This window comes from Oncorhynchus masou, chromosome 6 (genome assembly GCF_036934945.1).
Source record: "Oncorhynchus masou masou isolate Uvic2021 chromosome 6, UVic_Omas_1.1, whole genome shotgun sequence".
In the NCBI taxonomy this organism is placed as follows: Eukaryota; Metazoa; Chordata; class Actinopteri; order Salmoniformes; family Salmonidae; genus Oncorhynchus; species Oncorhynchus masou.
The window spans coordinates 66,599,411-66,620,751 of record NC_088217.1 but is presented as its reverse complement, the minus strand read 5'-3'; the positions used below and the strand labels follow the sequence as shown (position 1 = coordinate 66,620,751).

General features: G+C 43.1%; 1 long non-coding RNA gene across 1 annotated transcript; it reads right to left on the bottom strand.

Moving 5' to 3' along the window:
• Positions 1-18,076: 18,076 nt before the first annotated feature.
• On the bottom strand, positions 18,077-20,340 carry LOC135542458 (uncharacterized). The gene is made up of 3 exons (XR_010456084.1): positions 20,276-20,340; positions 19,344-19,392; positions 18,077-18,589 (listed from the first exon to the last, which is right to left on the bottom strand). It is a non-coding gene; the product is annotated as an uncharacterized LOC135542458 (long non-coding RNA).
• Positions 20,341-21,341: the final 1,001 nt, after the last annotated feature.

Sequence of the window (21,341 nt, the reverse complement as noted above, 5' to 3'; positions counted from 1 at the left end):
CACATGACAGCAGTTTCCCCCACATGACGGCAGTTTCCCTTCCTTCTTCCATTGGGCGGGACAGTGACCTTATAGCAGGTGAAGGTTGTCCCACAGCCTTTCTCTCTTCCTAGCACACACAAACGCACACACATACACACACATACACACGCAAACGCACACACATACACACACAAACGCACACACATACACACACATACACACACAAACGCACACACATACACACACATACACACACATACGTACACATATGTACACACCACGCAAATACGCGTGAACACACACACACACACACACACACACACACACACACAGATGGATGGACGAAAGGGACTAGAACATCAGGAGGTTGATTATCAGACAGATGTAATGGAAGATGCGGAGACAGGACAGCTCGCCATCCCTCTATTTACTCCACACAAAACACTCCATTCTGGAGACAGTAATATCAATTTCCTCCAGACGAAGAAATGAAAACAACCCACGATTATGAATAAAATATGGAAATTACAGTAAAGACCGATTGAGGGGAACCTGTTGTTGCAGAGTGATCTCCACGAAGAACTACTTTCAATGTATTCAAAACCGTTCTTTCTAACCTTTTCGTTTTTCTACCGATAGACTTAGCCACAACTTCTGACACACATTTCGATCCGTGTTGTGTTGCTCTAAAAGAGGTTAGTGGTAGCATGTCATCAGCATGTTAGCAAAAGACGAAATAAGAGAATGAATGAGGGGCTCTGGCTCCCTAAAGCCCATTAAGGCAGGATAAGAGATCCTTAATTATGTCCTGCGAGTCTGGATCGGAGGATGCTAATTAAATAATCTTCCTCCATTATCAACCCCGTTTTCTTTTTCTTCCTTGACCAGGATCTTAATTAACGGAGTTCGTTATGGGCTGTGATGGAGATCGTCGGAAGAGATCATTTGACAGAGGTTGCTCTCTCTCTCTAGTCTCTAACCCAGAGCAACGTGTCACAGTGTACTCTCTTAGTGAATAAAACCTACATCAGTAGCATATAACCTCAATATTATAGCTTACAGCCTTGCTAGTTTTCTTATATCTTTGTTATTGGGTATGTTCCAGGTAGTCTTTATTGCAGTTGGGCTGCACATTTGATCAGATCCCCCCCGATGACTGTGTTAAAGTAATAGCCTATCCATTTACTCTGACTATCGATGACATGCCATGCATATGTTCCTTGTGTTTCAATTGGACAGTAAATCTATCATCACAGACTTCAGCTGAAGACAGAAGAACCTTTTTCTTGACAGACTATTTTCCTATGATTCCCTATTTTCCCATAACAGCTGTGCTAGCATGAGGTGGAGGCCTCTCGCTCACCTCGAAGCCAGCGTTACGATACAAATAAATGGTTGGCCCAAGGTACTGTTTGCAACAGGGAACTTAACACAGATATCTCTTACTGTGGAGCAGATGGTTTTCTCCTCTGACAAAGCAGAAATCCATCCCAAAGCAAACATGGCACATTGCCTCCATCCGCTATGAGAAGAACCTCGACCAAAAGCACTGTTTGTCTTACTTTTAATGTGGTTTTATGTGGTATTAAACACTGGGCAATAAAGTCTGTAATTGTTTTTCCTTTGGTGGATTGAAGTGTAGCAAATGTTCCTTTGATCCCAGGTGTGTGTGTGTGTGTGTGTGTGTGTGTGTGTGTGTGTGTGTGTGTGTGTGTGTGTGTGTGTGTGTGTGTGTGTGTGTGTGTGTGTGTGTGTGTGTGTGTGTGTGTGTGTGTGTGTGTGTGCGTGCATATATGTACACTACCGCTCAAAAGTTTGGGGTCACATAAGCAAAGCACATTTTTTGTCCATTAAAATAACATCAAATTGATCAGAAATACAGTGTAGACATTGTTAATGTTGTAAATGACTATTATAGCTGGAAACGGCAGATTTATTATGGAATATCTACATAGGCGTACAGAGGACCATTATCAGCAAACATCACTCCTGTGTTCCAATGGCACATTGTTTTAGCTAATCCAAGTTAATAATTTTAAAAGGCTAATTGAAAACTGTTGTTCTGATTAAAGAGGCAATAAAACTGGCCTTCTTTAGACTAGTTGAGTATCTGGAGCATCAGCACTTGTGGGTTAGATTTCAGGTTCAAAATGACCAGAAACAAATAACTGGCAGCTTCATTAAATAGTACCCGCAAAACACCAGTCTCAACGTCAAAAGTGAAGAGGCAACTCTGGGATGCTGGCCTTCAAGGCAGAGTTGCAAAGAAAAAGCCATATCTCAGACTGACCAATAAAAATAAAAGATTAAGATGGGCAAAAGAACACAGACACTGGACAGAGGAAGTTTACCAAGAAGGCCAGCATCCCGGAGTCGCCTCTTCGCTGTTGACGTTGAGACTGGTGTTTTGCAGGTACTATTTTGCAGGTACTATTATGACCAAAAATAACTTCTAGACATCAGGACTGTGATTACTCACCATGGAGTAGCAGAATCCTTTCTTTCCTTTCACGACTCTGACGAGCCCGACGCGAAGGATATACTGCTTCCTCGGGAACAGGACCTGATCCCCGTGATCTGCGTGAAGAGGAGGCAGAGAAAGGCCCCGATCCCCGTGATCTGCGTGAAGAGGAGGCAGAGAAAGGCCCCGATCCCCGTGATCTGCGTGAAGAGGAGACAGAGAAAGTCCCCGATCCCCGTGATATGCGTTAAGAGGAGGCAGAGAAAGGCCCCGATCCCCGTGATCTGCGTTAAGAGGAGGCAGAGAAAGGCCCCGATCCCCGTGATATGCGTTAAGAGGAGGCAGAGAAAGTCCCTGATCCCCGTGATATGTGTTAAGAGGAGGCAGAGAAAGGCCCCGATCCCCGTGATCTGCGTGAAGAGGAGGCGGAGAAAGGCCCCGATCCCTGTGATCTGCGTGAAGAGGAGGCGGAGAAGGCCCCGATCCCCGTGATCTGCGTGAAGAGGAGGCAGAGAAAGGCCCCGATCCCCGTGATCTGCGTGAAGAGGAGGCGGAGAAAGCCCCCGATCCCCGTGATCTGCGTGAAGAGGAGGCGGAGAAAGGCCCCGATCCCCGTGATCTGCGTGAAGAGGAGGCAGAGAAAGGCCCCGATCCCCGTGATCTGCGTGAAGAGGAGGTGGAGAAAGGCCCCGATCCCTGTGATCTGCGTGAAGAGGAGGCGGAGAAAGGCCCCGATCCCTGTGATCTGCGTGAAGAGGAGGCGGAGAAAGGCCCCGATCCCCGTGATCTGCGTGAAGAGGAGGCAGAGAAAGGCCCCGATCCCCGTGATCTGCGTGAAGAGGAGGTGGAGAAAGGCCCCGATCCCCGTGATCTGCGTGAAGAGGAGGCAGAGAAAGAGGGGCTGAAGGGCGGGCTGCCGTCTGAGAATTTGTAGGCGATCAAATAAACCCCATTTCCCTCCATTCTACTAGCAAACGTGCAGTCCTTGGAGAATAAAATCGATGAGTTACGGGAGGATTAAACTACGAACGGGACAGTAAAAACTATAACATGCTTCTTGGAGTCATGGCTGAACGACGACAAAATCAAAATACAGCTGGCTGGTTATACGATGTACAGGCAGGACAAGGGAAAGCGGACTATGTATTTTTGTAAATAACAGCTGCTGCACAATATCTAATGAAGTGTTGAGCTATTGCTCACCTGAGGTTGACTGACATTTTCAACTTCTCCCTGTCGGAGTTTGTAATACCAATATGTTTTAAGCAGACCACCATAGTGCCTGTGCCAAAGAACACTAAGGTAACCTGCCTAAATGACTACCGGTACGTAGCACTCACGTCTGTAGCCATGAAGTGCTTTGAAAGGCTGGTCATGGCTGGTCATGGCTTCACATGAACACACCATACCAGAAACCCTAGACCCACTCCAATTTGCATACCGCGCCAACAGATCCACAGATGATGCAATCTGTATTGCACGCTACAATGCCCTTTCGCACATGGACAAAAGGAGCACCTATATGAGAGTGCTATTCATTGACTACAGCACAGCGTTCAACACCATAGTGCCCTCAAAGCGCATAAGGACCCTGGGACTAAACACCTTCCTCTGCAACTGGATCCTGGACTTCCTGACAGGCCGCCCCCAGGTGGTAAGGGTAGGTAGCAACACATCGCCACGCTGATCCTCAAAACAGGGGCCCCTCAGGGGTGCATGCTCAGTCCCCTCTGTTCACTCATGAATGCAAGGCCAGGCACTATTCCAACACCATCCTTAAATTTGCCACAACAGTGGAAGGCCTGATCACCGACAACGATGAGACAGCCTATAGGGAGGAGGTCAGAGACCTGTCCGTGTGGTGCCAGGACAACAACCTCTCCCTCAACGTGATCAAGACAAAGGAGAGGATTGTGGAATACAGGAAAAAGAGGTCGAGTACCGCCCCATTCTCATCGACGGGGCTGCAGTGGAGCAGGTTGAGAGCTTCAAGTTCCTTGGTGTCCACATCACCAACAAACTAACATGGTCCAAGCACAACAAGTCAGTTGTGAAGAGGGCACGACAAAACCTATTCCCCCTCAGGAGACTGAAAAGATTTGGAATGGGTCCTCAGATCCTCAAAAGGTTCTACAGCTGCACCATAGTGAGCATCCTGACTGGTTGCATCACTGCCTGGTATGGCAAATGCTTGGCCTCCGACTGCAAGGCACAACAGAGGGTAGTGTTATTGGCCCAGTACATCACTGGGGACAAGCTTTCTGCCATCCAGGATCTATATACCTGGTAGTGTCAGAGGAAGGCCCTAAAAATGGTCAAACACTCCCGGCACGCTAGTCATAGACTGTTCACTCTGCTACCACACGGCAAGCAGTACCGGAGTGCCAAGTTTAGGTCCAAGAGGCTTCTAAACAGCTTCTACCCCCAAGCAATAAGATTCCTGAACATCTAGTCAAATGGCTACCCAGACTATTTGCTTTGTATTCGGCGCATGTGACTAATAAATTTGGATTATTTTGACTACTACCTTCACAGAACCGCGCAAACTGTCTCTAACCAGAATAGAAAGAGGTGTGGGAGGCCCCGGTGCACAACTGAGCAAGAGGACATGTACATTAGAGTGCCTAGTTTTAGAAACAGGCGCCTCACAAGTCCTCAACTGGCAGCTTCATTAAATAGTACCTGCAAAACACCAGTCTCAACATCAACAGTGAAGAGGCGACTCCGGGATGCTGGCCTTCCAAGCAGAGTTCCTCTGTCCAGTGTCTGTGTTCTTTTGCCCATCTTAATCTGTTATTTTTATTGGTCAATCTGAGATATGGCTTTTTCTTCGCAACTCTGCCTTGAAGGCCAGCATCTCGGAGTTGTCTCTTCAGTTTTGACGTTGAGACTGGTGTTTTGCGGGTACTATTTAATGAAGCTGCCAGTTCTTTGTTTTTGGCCGTTTTGAGCCTGTCATCAAACCCACAAATGCTGATGCTCCAGATACTCAACTCGTCTAAAGAAGGCAGTAGCGTGCCGGGGTTCTGGGGCCTGGGCCTTCAGTCCTACACAGTCCCACCCAAATTAATCCACCTCTTATTACCATCATTATGATGCCATGGCTCTCGACACTATACATTTAGACAGAAAAGCAGTATAACCAGGCGTTGCGTCACCTTGAAATTGACATTTTTATTCAGAGAATTGCAGGGGAAGAGTACAATACCTTTTCATTGTGCAGCTTCGTTGCCCTGCGCGCTTGTTCGTTGAGCAGTAGATCCACTCGGGTGTCCCCAAAAGTGTTCAAAAGCACCATTGCTTGTAAGTGCCCAGCCGTACTTTAGTGTCTCGTTGCTGCCTTGGTTAGACAACTCAGGTTTGCAAAGCCAGTGTGGCTCCAAACACCAAATCGATCACTTGCAAATAATAGGCATTCCCAGCAGTACAGTTTGCAGTGCTTCTCGGAGCCTGTGAGTCATTGATAGCGACCATAGTTGAAAGTGGCGAACGTACCCCTTTCCCGCCTGTGATAGGCTTTGTAGAGTCGGCGTCTACCTCTCCTGACAATGTTTAACTTTTCTTGAAAAGTTTGTCTTGAGAATGGCGTTATAATTATATCCTCGACCAAATCGATATCTTCTCCTTCCGCCATTTTGGGTTGAAAAAACAGCTTAGTAGTACGCAAATTAATTTGTTGATCAATTTCAGTTTCCTAGTTCTGAGACCTGCCCATATAGGACCTGCCTCTCAATATTGGTAATCCAATCAAAAGACCTGCACGCACTACGCCTGCTAGCTGGCTCCTGTGAAACACTGGAGCCAGCCAGCAGGCGTACAATAGCCAACTCTAAAGCTGATTGGTTGACACTAACTTTTAATTTCCATTCACTTTAAGCTACAAGCGCCCGCACTGTTGATTCTGAAGGCCTGAGGGCAGATTTTAGACCCCTGGCAACACATGATGGCTGAATATGATTGGATTAAAGATCTAACATAAAGACCAGCCCTCCAAATCTCAACCTGGGGCTGGAAGCAGTGCAACCAAGAGGAACGCTATGAAATGAAGAGTATAACTCTTACTCTGGGCAATAATTGAATACATATTTGTGGGAAAATATATTTAAAAAAAATATATATATTCTGATGATGTTTAGGCCAGCGGAGAAGGCCTTACTGGCCCTGATGGCCCACCACTGAAAGAAGGCCAGTTGTAAGTGCTTCTTTAATCAGAACAACAGTTTTCAGCTGTGCTAACATAATTGGAAAATGTGTTTTCTAATGATTAATTGGCCTTTTAAAATGATACGTTTGTATTAGCTAACATAACGTGCCATTGGAACACAGGAGTGATGGCTGCTGATAATGGGCCTCTCTACTCCTGTGTAGATAATCCATAAAGAATCTGCCATTTCCAGCTACAATACCCATTTACAACATTAACAATGTCTACACTGTATTTCGGATCAATTTGATGTTATTTTAATGAACAAAAAAGGTGCTTTACTTTCATAAACAAGGACATTTTTAAGTGACCCCAAACTTTTGAACGGTAGTGTATGTGTGTGTGCACGTCTGTGTACGTATACAAAACGTGTACTGTATTTCTGTGTTTGCAGTCATACACCGAGTGTGTATTGGGGAGATGGGAGGAAGGCAGATTATAGGAATCCTATCTCTGAGCCCCGTTTTGAGATGGGAACTAAAGAGTGTTCCTCCATGGAGTAGCAAAAAATGTGCAATTGCTCATCGTTTATGAATCCTAATATACCAATATTGTTCATGTCTAATAGAGTGTGACCTTAAATCCTGATTGGCGTATAGGAAATGGCATCACACCAGCATAACAATGCATTCCTTATCATTTAAATGAGGATGAACCATCAACCTGAATAAATAAAGCAGATTTCTATCTTGCAGCACCAATGTGATAAACGCTCCCATCGGGTTTGAGTGAAGGGAGCCGTCAGCACTTCTGTTTTGGTTTTCCTTTGCTACACAGAGAAATAGAATCCTGTTTTTCTTTATCTTCCTGGTTCACTGCCTCAAGGGAGTTCTGTGTGTGTGTGTGTGTGAGTTGGTGCGAGTGTTTGTACACGTGAGTTTGTGTGTGTGTGTGTGTGTGTGTGTGTGTGTGTGTGTGTGTGTGTGTGTGTGTGTGTGTGTGTGTGTGTGTGTGTGTGTGTGTGTGTGTGTGTGTGTGTGTGTGTGTGTGTCCAGTCCCACGTTAGAGAAGTCACCTTTTAGCGAAATGCCCGTTCCTGTGTTGCTGGTATATCTTTCACCAGTTGATAAATCTACGGCCTTGCTGAAGGACCCAAGTATGAAAACAGGATTTCCCTTGGTTACACCTTCTAAAACAATCTGTTCCTCATAACAACCACAACTTCCATCTGTCAATCAATCAATACAGTGTATAATAAAATCCTTTTTTACAGCAGCAGTTGTCACAAATTGCTTTACAGTATCCCGACCTGGACAACGAAAGCGCCCTGGCTCTATGTGTTTTACTGGTTTGTGATCCACTGGGGATTGTTCTGCAAACGTACAGAGACAGAGGATGACTATAATACACAGGATGTAAATATACTGCATCGATATGTGCAGAGTGCAATAGAGTGGGATAAGTTATGCGTGAAGGAATAGAGTGGGATAAGTTATGCGTGAAGGAATAGAGTGGGATAAGTTATGCTCGAAGGAACGATAATGAATAGAACAACTTGAGGACTGTATCTAATAACCATGTATTGCATAGTAACAAAATTCACAAACGGCACTCATGCTAACAATACACAGGTTACCTAATGACATTCAATGGAGACAGTGAAGCTACACCCAAATAGGCAACATCAACGGGCAAAAAGATTTCGACTTACAGTACCTTCAGAAAGTATTCACACCCCTTGGCTTTTCGCACATTTTGTTGTGTTACAGCCTGAATGTGTTTTTGTAGGGGGTAGAGCAGCTTTAATATTACAGATAGGCTTCAATCAATGTAATTGTCTGCATCATTTCCACTCCACATATATTTGTTGGGGAAATATACAGCACCAGTCAAAAGTTTTGACACACCTACTCATTAAAGGGTTTTTCTTAATTTTTTACTATTTTCTACATTGTATAATAATAGTGAAGACATCACAACTATGAACTAACACATATGGAATCATGTAGTAACAAAAGAAGTGTTAAAGAAATCAAAACATATTTTGTATTTGAGATTCTTCAAAGGAACCACCCTTTGCCTTGATGACAGCTTTGCACACTCTTGGCATTCTCTCAACCAGCTTCATAATGTTTTTCCAACAGTTTTGAATGAGTTCCCACTTATGTTGAGCACTTGTTGGCTGCTTTTCCTTCACTATGTGGTCCAACTCATCCCAAACCATCTCAATTGGGTTGAGGTCGGGTAATTGTGGAGGCCAGGTCATCTGATGCAGCACTCCATCACTCTCCTTCTTGGTCAACTAGCCCTCACACAGCCTGTAGGTGTGTTTTGGGTAATTGTCATGTTTTAAAACAGATGATAGTACCAAATGATAGTACCAGATGGGATGGTGTATCGCTGCAGAATGCTGTGGTAGCCATGCTCGTTAAGTGTGCCTTGAATTCTAAATAGATCACTGTCACCAGCAAAGCACTATCACACCTCCTCCTCCATGCTTCTCGGTGGGACCCACACATGTGGAGATCATCCGTTCACCTACTCTGTGTTTCACAAAGACATGGCGGTTGGAAACAAAAATCTCAAATTTGGACTCATCAGATTAAAGAACAGATTTCCACCCGTCTTTTGCCCATTGCTCATGTTTCTTGGCCCAAGCAAGTCTCTTCTTCTTATTGCTTTTGTAGTAGTTTCTTTGTAGCAATTCGGCCATGAAGGCCTGATTCGCAGTCTCTGAACAGTGATGTTGAGATGTGTCTGTTACTTGAACTCCGTGAAGCATTTATTTGGGCTGCAATGTGAAGTGCAGTTAACTCCAATGAACTTATCCTCTGCAGCAGAGGTAACTCTGGGTCTTCCTTTCCTGTGGCGGTCCTCATGAGAGACAGTCTCATCATAGAACTTGATGGTTTTGGCAACTGCACTTGAATAAACTTTTTTTCCCGAATTGACTGACCTTCATGTTTTAAAATAATGATGTAATTTCTCTTTGTTTATTTGAGCTGTTCTTGCCATAATATGGACTTGGTCTTTTACCAAATAGGGCCATCTTCTGTATACCACCCCTAACCTGTCACAACTCAATTGATTGGCTCAAGTGCATTAAGAAGGAAAGAAATTCCACAAATTAACTTTTAACAAGGCACACCTGTTAATTGAAAGGCATTCCAGGTGACTACTGTACCTCATAAAGCTGGTTCAGTGAACACCAAGAGTGATCAAAGCTGTCAAGGCAAAGGGTGGCTACTTTGAAGAATCTCAAATATAAAATATATAAAGTTTAACACTTTTTTTGTTACTACATGATTCCATATGTGTTATTTCATAGTTTTGTGAAGAATGCCATTCTTTGACATGGGGTGAGCCATTTTTACTAATCTGCTAGAGAACCAGTTTGGATTTAAGCATAACTTTTGTATGACTGAAGCCTTCGTGATAGGTCTAATGCTTTAATATTTCATAGTTTCTGCCCTCCGAATTTATATTAATTCTATAAATAGGCCATTTTAATTTTGTCTGGCTTGCCATTCCAAATAAAATTAAATATAATTTTTTTTAAACAAGTCTCTAGGTGTTGGCAAGGATATGAGCAAATACTGGGATATGAGTAAAGATTGAATAAGGGGAATTTTTCCACAAATAGACAGGTATTTCCCTTTCCATGGTAGCAAGATCTTGTCTATTTTTTGGTAACTTTCTATTAAAATGTGTTTTAGTGAGATCACTTTCGGGATATGAATATCAAGCATGTGCATTTCACCGTCAGACCTTTTTATTGGTAAACTACACAATAGTTTGTAATCCAGAGAGGTTTGAAAAATTATCTAGATCCTCTATGAGGCTGTAGAGGGATCCAAATAATGGATTTAAAGAAAAGATGAATAATTAGCGTGCAATGACACCTTTATTTTTATCCCCTGGATTTCTAGGCCCTTGATATTATTGTTGGATCTGATTTCAATAGCTAACATTTCGATGACCATAATAAATACATATACCGATAGTGGACAACCTTGTTTTACTTCTCTTGACAGTTTAATACTTTCTGAGAAGTAGCCATTATTTACTATTCCACACTTAGGTTTACTATGAGGCGGCAGGTAGCCTAGTGGTTAGAGCGTTGTGCCAGTAACCGAAAGGTTGCAATATCAAATCCCCGAGCTGACGATGTAAAACTCAGTCGTTCTGCACCCTGAATAAGGCAGTTAACACATTGTTCCTAGGTCGTCATTGTAAATAAGAATTTGTTCTTTAACTGAATTGCCTAGTTAAATATGTTTTATATAAATAACTTTAACCCACAGTATAAGAGATTATCCAAAATGGAAATATTCCAGGCATTTACACAGTCGTAGGCGGAAGTTCACATAAACCTTAGCCAAATACATTTAAACCCAGTTTTTCGTAATCCCTGACATTTAATCCGAGTAAAAATGTCCTGTTTTAGGTCAGTTAGGATCACCACTTTATTTTGAGAATGTGAAGTGTCAGAATAATAGTAGAGAGAATGATTTATTTCAGCTTTTATTTCTGCCGTCACATTCCCAGTGGGTCAGAAGTTTACATACTGTATACTAATTGAGTGTATGGTAGCATTGCTCTTAAATTGTTTAACTTAGGTCAAACATTTTGGCTAGCCTTCCACAAGCTTCCCACAATAAGTTGAGTGAATTTTGGCCCATTCCTCCTGGCAGAGCTGGTGGAACTGAGTCAGGTTTGTAGGCGTCCTTGCTCGCGCAACCTTTTTCAGTTCTGCCCACAAATGTTCTACAGGATTGAAGTTGCAAAACCTTGATTTTGTTGTCCTGAAGCCATTTTACCACAACGTTTGAAGTATGCTTGGGGTCATTGTCCATTTGGAAGAACCATTTGCGACCAATATTTGACTTCTTGACTGATGTCTTGAGATGTTGCTTCAATATATCCACATCATTTTCCTTCCTCATGATGCCATCTATTTTGTGAAGTGCACCAGTCCCTCCTGCAGCAAAGCACCCCACAACATGATGCTGCCACCCAGTGCCTGACAGTTGGGATGGTGTTCTTTGGCTTGCAAGCCTCCCCCTTTTTCCTCCAAACATAACGATGGTCATTATGGGCAAACAGTTCTATTTTTGTTTCATCAGACCAGAGGACATTTCTCCAAAAGGTACGATCTTTGTTCCCATGTGCAGTTGCAAACGGTAGTCTGTTTTTTTTATGGTGGTTTTGGAGCAGTGGCTTCTTCCTTGCTGAGCAACCTTTCAGGTTATGTCGATATTGGATTCGTTTTACTGTGGATATAGATACTTTTGTACCTGTTTCCTCCAGCGTCTTCACAAGGGCCTTTGCTGTTGTTCTGGGATTGATTTGCACTTTTTCGCACCAAAGTATGTTCATCTCAACGAGACAGAACGTGTCTCCTTCCTGAGTGGTATGACGGCTGCACGTGTGGAGGTCTACAATTTATTTTCTCAGGTCTTGGCTGATTTCTGTTGATTTTCCCATGATGTCAAGCAAAGAGGCACTGAGTTTGAAGGTAAGCCTTGAAATATATCCACATGTACACCTCCAATTGACTCAAATTTTGTCAATTAGCTTCTAAAGCCATGACATCATTTTCTGGACTTTTCCAAGCTGTATAAAAGCACAGTCAAGTTAGTGTATGTAAACTTCTGACCCACTGGAATTGTGATACAGTGAATTATTAGTGTAATAATCTGCCTGTAAACAATTGTTGGAAAAATTGATTGTGTCATGCACAAAGTAGATGTCCTAACCGACTTGCCAAACTATAGTTTGGTAACAAGAAATTTATGGAGTGGTTGAAAAACAAGTTTTAATGACTCCAACCTAAGTGTATGTAAACTTCCGACTTCAACTGTACATACATTACAGTAATACTTTATTTAATAATTTTTTATTTCACCTTTATTTAACCAGGTAGTCTAGTTCAAAATCAAATCAAATTTTATTTGTCACATACACATGGTTAGCAGATTTTAATGTGGGTGTAGCGAAATACTTGTGCTTCTCGTTCCGACAATGCAGTAATAACCAATGAGTAATCTAACCTAACAATTACACAACTACTACCTTATACACACAAGTGTAAATGGATAAAGAATATGTACATAAAGATATATGAATGAGTGATGGTACAGAACAGCATAGGCAAGATGCAGTAGAAGGTATCGAGTACAGTTTATACATATGAGATGAGTAATGTAGGGTATGTAAACATAAAAGTGGCATAGTTTAAAGTGGCTAGTGATACACATATTACATAAAGATGGCAAGATGCAGTGGATGATATAAAGTACAGTATATACATATACATACATATGAGATGAGTAATATAGAGTATGTAAACATTATATTAAGTGGCATTGTTTAAAGTGGCTCATGATACAGTTTTTACATCAATTTCCATTATTAAAGTGAGTTGGAGTTGAGTCAGTATGTTGGCAGCAGCCACTCAATGTTAGTGGTGGCTGTTTAACAGTCTGATGACCTTGAGATAGAAGCTGTTTTTCAGTCTCTCGGTCCCTGCTTTGATGCACCTGTACTGACCTTGCCTTCTGGATGATAGCGGGGTGAACAGGCAGTGGCTCGGGTGGTTGTTGTCCTTGATGATCTTTATGGCATTCCTGCGACATCGGGTGGTGTAGGTGTCCTGGAGGGCAGGTAGTTTGCCCCCGGTGATGCGTTGTGCAGACCTCACTACCCTCTGGAGAGCCTTACGGTTGTGGGAGGAGCAGTTGTTGTACCAGGCGGTGATACAGACCGACAGGATGCTTTCGATTGTGCATCTGTAAAAGTTTGTGAGTGCTTTTGGTGACAAGACAAATTTCTTCAGCCTCCTGAGTTTGAAGAGGCGCTGCTGCGCCTTCTTCACAACGCTGTCTGTGTGGGTGGACCAATTAAGTTTGTCCATGATGTGTACGCCGAGGAACTTAAAACTTACTACCCTCTCCACTACTGTCCCATCAATGTGGATAGGGGGGTGCTCCCTCTGCTGTTTCCTGAAGTCCACAATCATCTCCTTTGTTTTGTTGTTGTTGAGCGTGATGTTATTTTCCTGACAGCACACTCCGAGGGTCCTCACCTCCCCCCTGTAGGCCATCTTGTCGTTGTTGGTCATCAAGCCTACCACTGTGGGTGTCGTCCGCAAACTTGATGATTGAGTTGGAGGCGTGCATGGCCACCCAGTCGTGGGTGAACAGAGAGTACAGGAGAGGGCTCAGAACGCACCCTTGTGGGGCCCCAGTGTTGAGGATCAGCGGGGTGGAGATGTTGTTTACCTACCCTCACCACCTGGGGGCAGCCCGTCGGGAAGTCCAGTACCCAGTTGCACAGGGCGGGGTCGAGACCCAGGGTCTCGAGCTTGATGACGAGTTTGGAGGGTACTATGGTGTTAAATGCTGAGCTGAAGTCGATGAACAGCATTCTCACATAGGTATTCCTCTTGTCCAGATGGGTGAAGGCAGTGTGCAGTGTGGTTGAGATTGCATCGTCTGTGGACCTATTTGGGCAGTAAGCAAATTGGAGTGGGTCTCGGGTGTCAGGTAGAGTGGAGGTGATATGGTCCTTGACTAGTCTCTCAAAGCACTTCATGATGACGGAAGTGAGTGCTAGTCGTTTAGCTCAGTTACCTTAGCTTTCTTGGGAACAGGAACAATGGTGGCCCTCTTGAAGCATGTGGGAATAGCGGACTGGGATAAAGATTGATTGAATAAGTTCTCATTTGCAACTGCGACACGGCCAAGATAAAGCAGTTCGACACATACAACAACACAGATTTACACATGGAATAAACAAACATACAATCAATAATACAGTAGAAAATTCTATATACAGCATGTGCAAATGAGGTAGGATAAGAGAGGTAAGGCAATAAATAGGCCATGGTGGCAAAGTTATTACAATATAGCAATTAAATACTGGAATGGTAGGATGTGCAGAAGATGAATGTGCAAGTTGAGATACTGGGGTGCAAAGGAGCAAAATAAATAAATACAGTGGTGATGAGGTAGATTGGATGGGCTATTTACAGATAAGCTATGTACAGGTGCAGTGATCTCTGAGCTGCTCTGACAGCTGGTGCTTAAAGCTAGTGAGGGAGGTAAGAGTCACCAGCTTCAGAGATTTTTGCAGTTCGTTCCAGTCATTGGCAGCAGAGAACTGGAAGGAGAAGCGGCCAAAGGAAGAATTGGCTTTGGGGGTGACCAGTGAGCTATACCTGCTGGAGTGCATGCTATGGGTGGGTGCTACTATGGTGACCAGTGAGCTGAGATAAGGCGGGGCTTTACCTAGCAGAGACTTGTAGATGACCTGGAGCCAGTGGGTTTGGTGACGAGTATGAAACGAGGGCCAGCCAACGAGATCATACAGGTCACAGTGGTGGGTAGTATATGGGGCTTTGGTGACAAAACGGATGGCACTGTGATAGACTGCATCCAATTAGTTGAGTAGAGTGTTGGAGGCTATTTTATAAATTACATCGCCGAAGTCAAGGATCGGTAGGATGGTCAGTTTTATGAGGGTATGTTTGGCAGCATGAGTGAAGGATGCTTTGTTGCGAAATTGAAGCCGATTCTAGATTTAATTTTGGATTGGAGATGTTTGATGTGAGTCTGGAAGGAGAGTTTACAGTCCAACCAGACTTTTCCTACTTATAAAGCATGTAGAGGTTATGTAATTTTTATCATAGGTACACTTCAACTGTGAGAGACGGAATCTAAAACAAAAATCCAGAAAATCACTTTGTATGATTTTTAAGTAATTAATTTGCATTTTATTGCATGTCATAAGTATTTGATACATCAGAAAAGCAGAACTTAATATTTGGTACAGAAACCTTTGTTTGCAATTACAGAGATCATACGTTTCCTGTAGTTCTTGACCAGGTTTGCACACACTGCAGCAGGGATTTTGGCCCACTCCTCCATACAGACCTTCTCCAGATCCTTCAGGTTTTGGGGCAGTCGCTGGGCAATACGGACTTTCAGCTCCCTCCAAAGATTTTCTATTGGGTTCAGGTCTGGAGACTGGCTAGGTCACTCCAGGACCTTGAGATGCTTTGTTTTGGGTCGTTGTCATGCTGGAAGACCCAGCCACGACCCATCTTCAATGCTCTTACTGAGGGAAGGGGGTTGTTGGCCAAGATCTCACGATACATGGCCCCATCCATCCTCCCCTCAATACGGTGCAGTCATCCTGTCGCCTTTGCAGAAAAGCATCCCCAAAGAATGATTTTTCCACCTCCATTCTTCACGGTTGGGATGGTGTTCTTGGGGTTGTACTCATCCTTCTTCTTCCTCCAAACACGGCGAGTGGAGTTTAGACCAAAAAGCTCTATTTTTGTCTCATCAGACCACATGAACTTCTCCCATTCCTCCTCTGGATCATCCAGATGGTCATTGGCAAACATGCGCTGGCTTGAGCAGGGGGACCTTGCGAGCGCTGCAGGATTTTAATCCATGACGGCGTAGTGTGTTACTTATGGTTTTCTTTGAGACCTTGGTCCCAGCTCTCTTCAGGTCATTGACCAGGTCCTGCCGTGTAGTTCTGGGCTGATTCCACACCTTCCTCATCATCATTGATGCCCCACGAGGTGAGATCTTGCATGGAGCCCCAGACCGAGGGTGATTGACCGTCATCTTGAACTTCTTCCATTTTCTAATAATTGTTGCCTTCTCACCAAGCTGCTTTCCTATTGTCCTGTAGCCCATCCCAGCCTTGTGCAGGTCTACAATTTAATCCTTGATGTCTTACACAGCTCTCTGGTCTTGGCCATTGTGGAGAGGTTGGAGTCTGTTTGATTGAGTGTGTGGACAGGTGTCTTTTATACAGGTAACGAGTTCAAACAGGTGCAGTTAATACAGGTAATGAGTGGAGAGCAGGAGGGCTTCTTAAAGAAAAAGTAACAGGTCTGTGAGAGTTGGAATTCTTACTGGTTGGTAGGTGATCAAATACACATGTCATGCAATAAAATGCAAATTAATTACTTAAAAATCATACAATGTGATTTTCTGGATTTTTGTTTTAGATTCCGTCTCTCACTCTCACTTCTCAGTTGAAGTGTACCTATGATAAAAATTACAGACATCTACATGCTTTGGAAGTAGGAACACCTACAAAATCGACAGTGTATCAAATACTTGTTCTCCCCACTGTAGGTATTTGTAGTGATGCTAGACGGGTGGGCAGGTGCGGGTAGCAATCGGTTAAAGAGCATACATTTAGTTTTACTTGCATTTAAGAGCAGTTGGAGGCCATGGAAGGAGAGTTGTATGGCATTGAAGCTCATCTGGAGTTAAGTTAACACAGTGTCCAACGAAGGGCCAGAAGTATACAGAATGGTGTCGTCTGCGTAGAGGTGGATCAGAGAATCACCAACAGCGAGAGCGACATCATTGATTTGAACAGAGAAGAGAGTCGGCCCGAGAATTGAACCCTGTGGCACCCGCATAGAGACTGCCAGAGGTCCGGACAACAGGCTTTCCGATTTGACATACTGAACTCTATCGGAGAAGTAGTTGGTGAACCAAGCGAGGCAATCATTTGAGAAACCATCCATTTATCAAAAGCTATGAATAATAGGCCTGGTTTCCCAGATTTTTCATAGAGTTGTACTGTTTCCAGTACCTGTCTTATATCATCTCCAATGTATCTTCCATGTAAAAAACTGTCTGATTAGGATGAATAATATCCGACAATACCTTTTTAATTCTGTGCGCTATGCATTTTGGTAGAATATTTGCATCACAACACTAAAGTGTAAGGGGACTCAACATATTTTAATGGACTGGATCTTTACATTTACCACTTGGGTCCTGTTCGAGTAATTCTGAAATCATACTTTCTTGTTGAGTATCTGACAATCTACCATTTTTATAGGAGTGGTTAAAACATACTAATAACGACCTCTGAGTACATTAAAAAACGTTTGGTATACCTCAACTGGTATGCCATCCAGCCCTGGAGTTTTCCCAGACTTAAAGGATTTAATTGCATCAAGATGTTCCTGTGTTGTGTTAATACAACATATTACTGAGTACCACTTTCCATATTTTCAAGCATAGTGGTGGCTGCATCATGTTATGGGTATGCTTGTAATCGTGAAGGACTGGGGAGCTTTTCAGGATAAGGCAAAATCCTAGAGGAAAACCTTGTTCTGTCTGCTTTCCACCAGACACAGAGATTAATTCACCTTTCAGCAGGACAAAAACCTAAAACATAAGGCCAAATCTACACTGGAGTTGCTTACTTTGAAGACAGTGAATGTTCCTGAGTGGCCAAGTTACAGTTTGAACTGAAATGTACTTGAAAATCTATGGCAACCTGTTTGACAGAGCTTGAATCATTTTGAAAAATGAATGGGCAAATGTTGCACAATCCAGGTGTGGAAAGCTCTTTGAGACTTTCTCAGAAAGGTGCTTCTCCAAATTATTGACTCAGGGGTGTAAATTAGATATTTCTGTATTTCATTGTCAATAAATGTGCAAACATTTCTAAAAACAAGTTTTCACTTTGTCATCAGTGAGTAAAAAATATATAAAATATTTTAAATTCAGGCTGTAACACAACAAAATGTGGAATATGTCAAGGGATATGAATACTTTCTGGAGGCACTGTATGTAGTAAACACACCATAACAATAGTGATACAAATGTACATGTTCTCAAGCATCCCATGTATACAAGTCCACCGACACTCACAGAATGGAAAAAGACCGTTCGGTATGGGGAATATTTACTCCCTTGGAGAGAATGCGTTAGGCTACTAACCAATCAAGGTCTAGATAGACTACATGGCTAGAGAGTGCACAGGAGTGAGACACATGGCTATTGTCCGATTGGCTGGAGACACGAGCTGGAGGACATGTCGATCTCTCAGGTGTGGGGGAGAAACAGTGAGGATGATATCCTACCAGACAGCGCTGCTCCATAGAGAAAATAAACAAATGTGCACACAACACAGTGATATACCGTCGTGTAGCACCCTCGGTAGGGAGATTGCTGTAATTCAAATTACACAAATTTCACTCCAACAGTCTACATTGAGTTGCCCCCCCCCCCCGGCCTATGTAAACAATGCTTCCCACAGTTTTGTCAAGTTGGCTGGATGTCCTTTGGGTGGTGGACCATTCTTAATACACACAAGAAACTGTTGAGTGTGACAAACCCAGCTGCTTTGCTGTTCTTGACACAAACCGGTGCGCCTGGCACCTAATACCATACCCTGTTTGACAGCTCTTACATTTTTTTTGCCTGGCCATTCACCCTCTGGGGTGAAGGGCACACATACACAATCCATGCCTCAATTGTTTCAATTGTCCTCCCCTTCATCGACACTGGTTGAAGTGGATTTAACAAATTACATCAATAATGGATCATAGCTTTCACCTGTACTCACCTGGTCAGTCTATGTCATGGAAAGGGCAGGTGTTCTTAATGTGTTGTACACTTAGTGTTTCGTCGACACAATTGATTACCTGTCAAGTGTGTTTCTCTGTTTTACGTGAGTGAGTAAGGTCAACTATATTTAAATTAGTATTTCTGTTGTTGTATTTGAGTGGTTATCAGTCTTTCTTCCAGTTCCAGGTATAGCCTAGAAGAAACGTATCACTCCCATACAGTGAAGGCAGATTTACCTCGACTGTTCCCTCACAGCTCAAGAACTGTGTGGGATGATAGTGCAGTGAAATCTGTAGAGAAGAGTAATGTTGCCCCCTGCAGCTCAAGCACTATGTGTTCAAAACAAAATTCATACCGTGAGTGCATCCCCATATGGCTTCCTCTCCTCCACTACTTTCCTTCATCTGCAGTAATGGGAAAGAAATTGGACAGATTACAGCATTTCTCAGGTAGGGATCCTCCATATTGCTTTCACCTGTCCTGTTTTTTTATTTTTTATTATTAGGGGCGCAATCCTAACTTTTAGTTGAATTTTCACTTAGTCATGCATTGATGTCAATGGGAGACTAAGTGAAAATGTTACCAAAGTGGAAGATAGGATTCTCCCTTTAGTAAAGAAGAACAGAATCCGATATCATGTCTCTTCAAGGTGATAGAATCGATATAGATACTATAGATGGACAGGCGATGGGGGTGGGGGGGGTGGGGGGGAGACACGAAGGTTCATTGCATTATAGAATACCCAAAGATGTGTCATTCAACCAGTGTTCCTGCGTTCTCTGCTCTTGCATTTTGTTCACCTCTTTTAATTTGAAATGGTTTCATTTGAATGTGTATTTCAGTTAATAGAATTATGTCTGCTGTGTTAAGTTAGACAAAAACAGCAATCATGAGGTGAAATATCTATACATGGGAATGGGAAATAATCTTATGCACAGTTCAGATGCCAAATGTATGGCTCGTCGAACTGAACAGAAATAAAGAGCGGGTTAGCATGGTTAAGGGCTTTGCGTGACATAGCCTACTGATTGATTTCATATGACTGCTTTCAATCAACACTGCAGTGGACTTCTTGGTTGGTTTTGGGTCGAATTCAGGCATAACAAATGTTAATGGCGCCGGAGAGGATGGCTGACGTTTTACGTGCTCCTAACCAACTGTGACATTTTTATATATTTTTTTACGTTGGTTGTCACTTTTTTTAACGTATTTTGTATATAATGTTGCTGCTACCGTCTCTTATGACCAAAAAAAAAACTTCTAGACATCAGAACAGCGATTACTCACCTCGAACTGGAAGAAGCTTTTTCCTTTAACGAGTCTGACGAGTCCGACGCAAAGGATATACTGCTTTCTCGGGAACGGGCCCAAATCCCCATCATTTGCGTGAAGAAAAGATGGAGAAAAAGGGGGTGGAGGTCGGGCTGCCTTCTGAGAATTTGTGAGCGAGCGAGTAAACCCCCACTGCCATCCGTTCTATTGCAATCATTTGAAAATAAAATCAATGACCTACGATCAAGATTATCCTACCAACGGGACATTAAAACCTGTAATATCTTATGTTTCCCCGAGTCATGGCTGAACAACAACATGAATAACATAAAGCTAGCGGGTTTTACGCTTTTTCGTCAGGATAGAACAGCAGCATCTGGTAAGACAAGGGGTGGCGGTCTATGTATATCTGTAAATAACAGCTGGTGCACCAAATCTAAGTAAATCTAAGGAAGGTTTTTCTTGCCTGAGGTAGAGTATGTCATGATAAGCTGTAGACCATACTTTTTACCAAGAGAGTTTTCAACTATATTCTTCATAGTTGTCTATTTACCACCACAAACCAAAGCTGGTACTAAGACCACACTCAATGAGCTGTATATGGCTTTAAGTAAACAGGAAAAACGCTCATCCAGAGGTGGCGCTCCTAGTGGTCGGGGACTTAAAAACTTAAATCCGTTTTACCTCATTTCTATCAGCATCTTAATTGTGCAACTAGAGGGAAAAAACTCTACACCACCTTTACTCCACACACAGAGACGCACACAAAGCTCTCCTTCACGCTCCATTTGGCAAATCTGACCATAATTCTATCCTCCTGATTCCAGCTTACAAGAAAAAAATAAAGCAGGAATAACCAGTGACTCGGTCAATAAGAAAGTGATCAGATGAAGCAGATGCTAAGCTACAGGACTGTTTTGCTATCACAGACTGGAATATGTTCCGGGATTCCTCCAATGGCATTGAGGAGTACACCACATCAGTCACTGGCTTCCTCAATAAGTGCATCGATGACGTCGTCCCTACAGTGACAGTACATACATACCTCAACCAGAAGCCATGTATTACAGGCAATATCCAC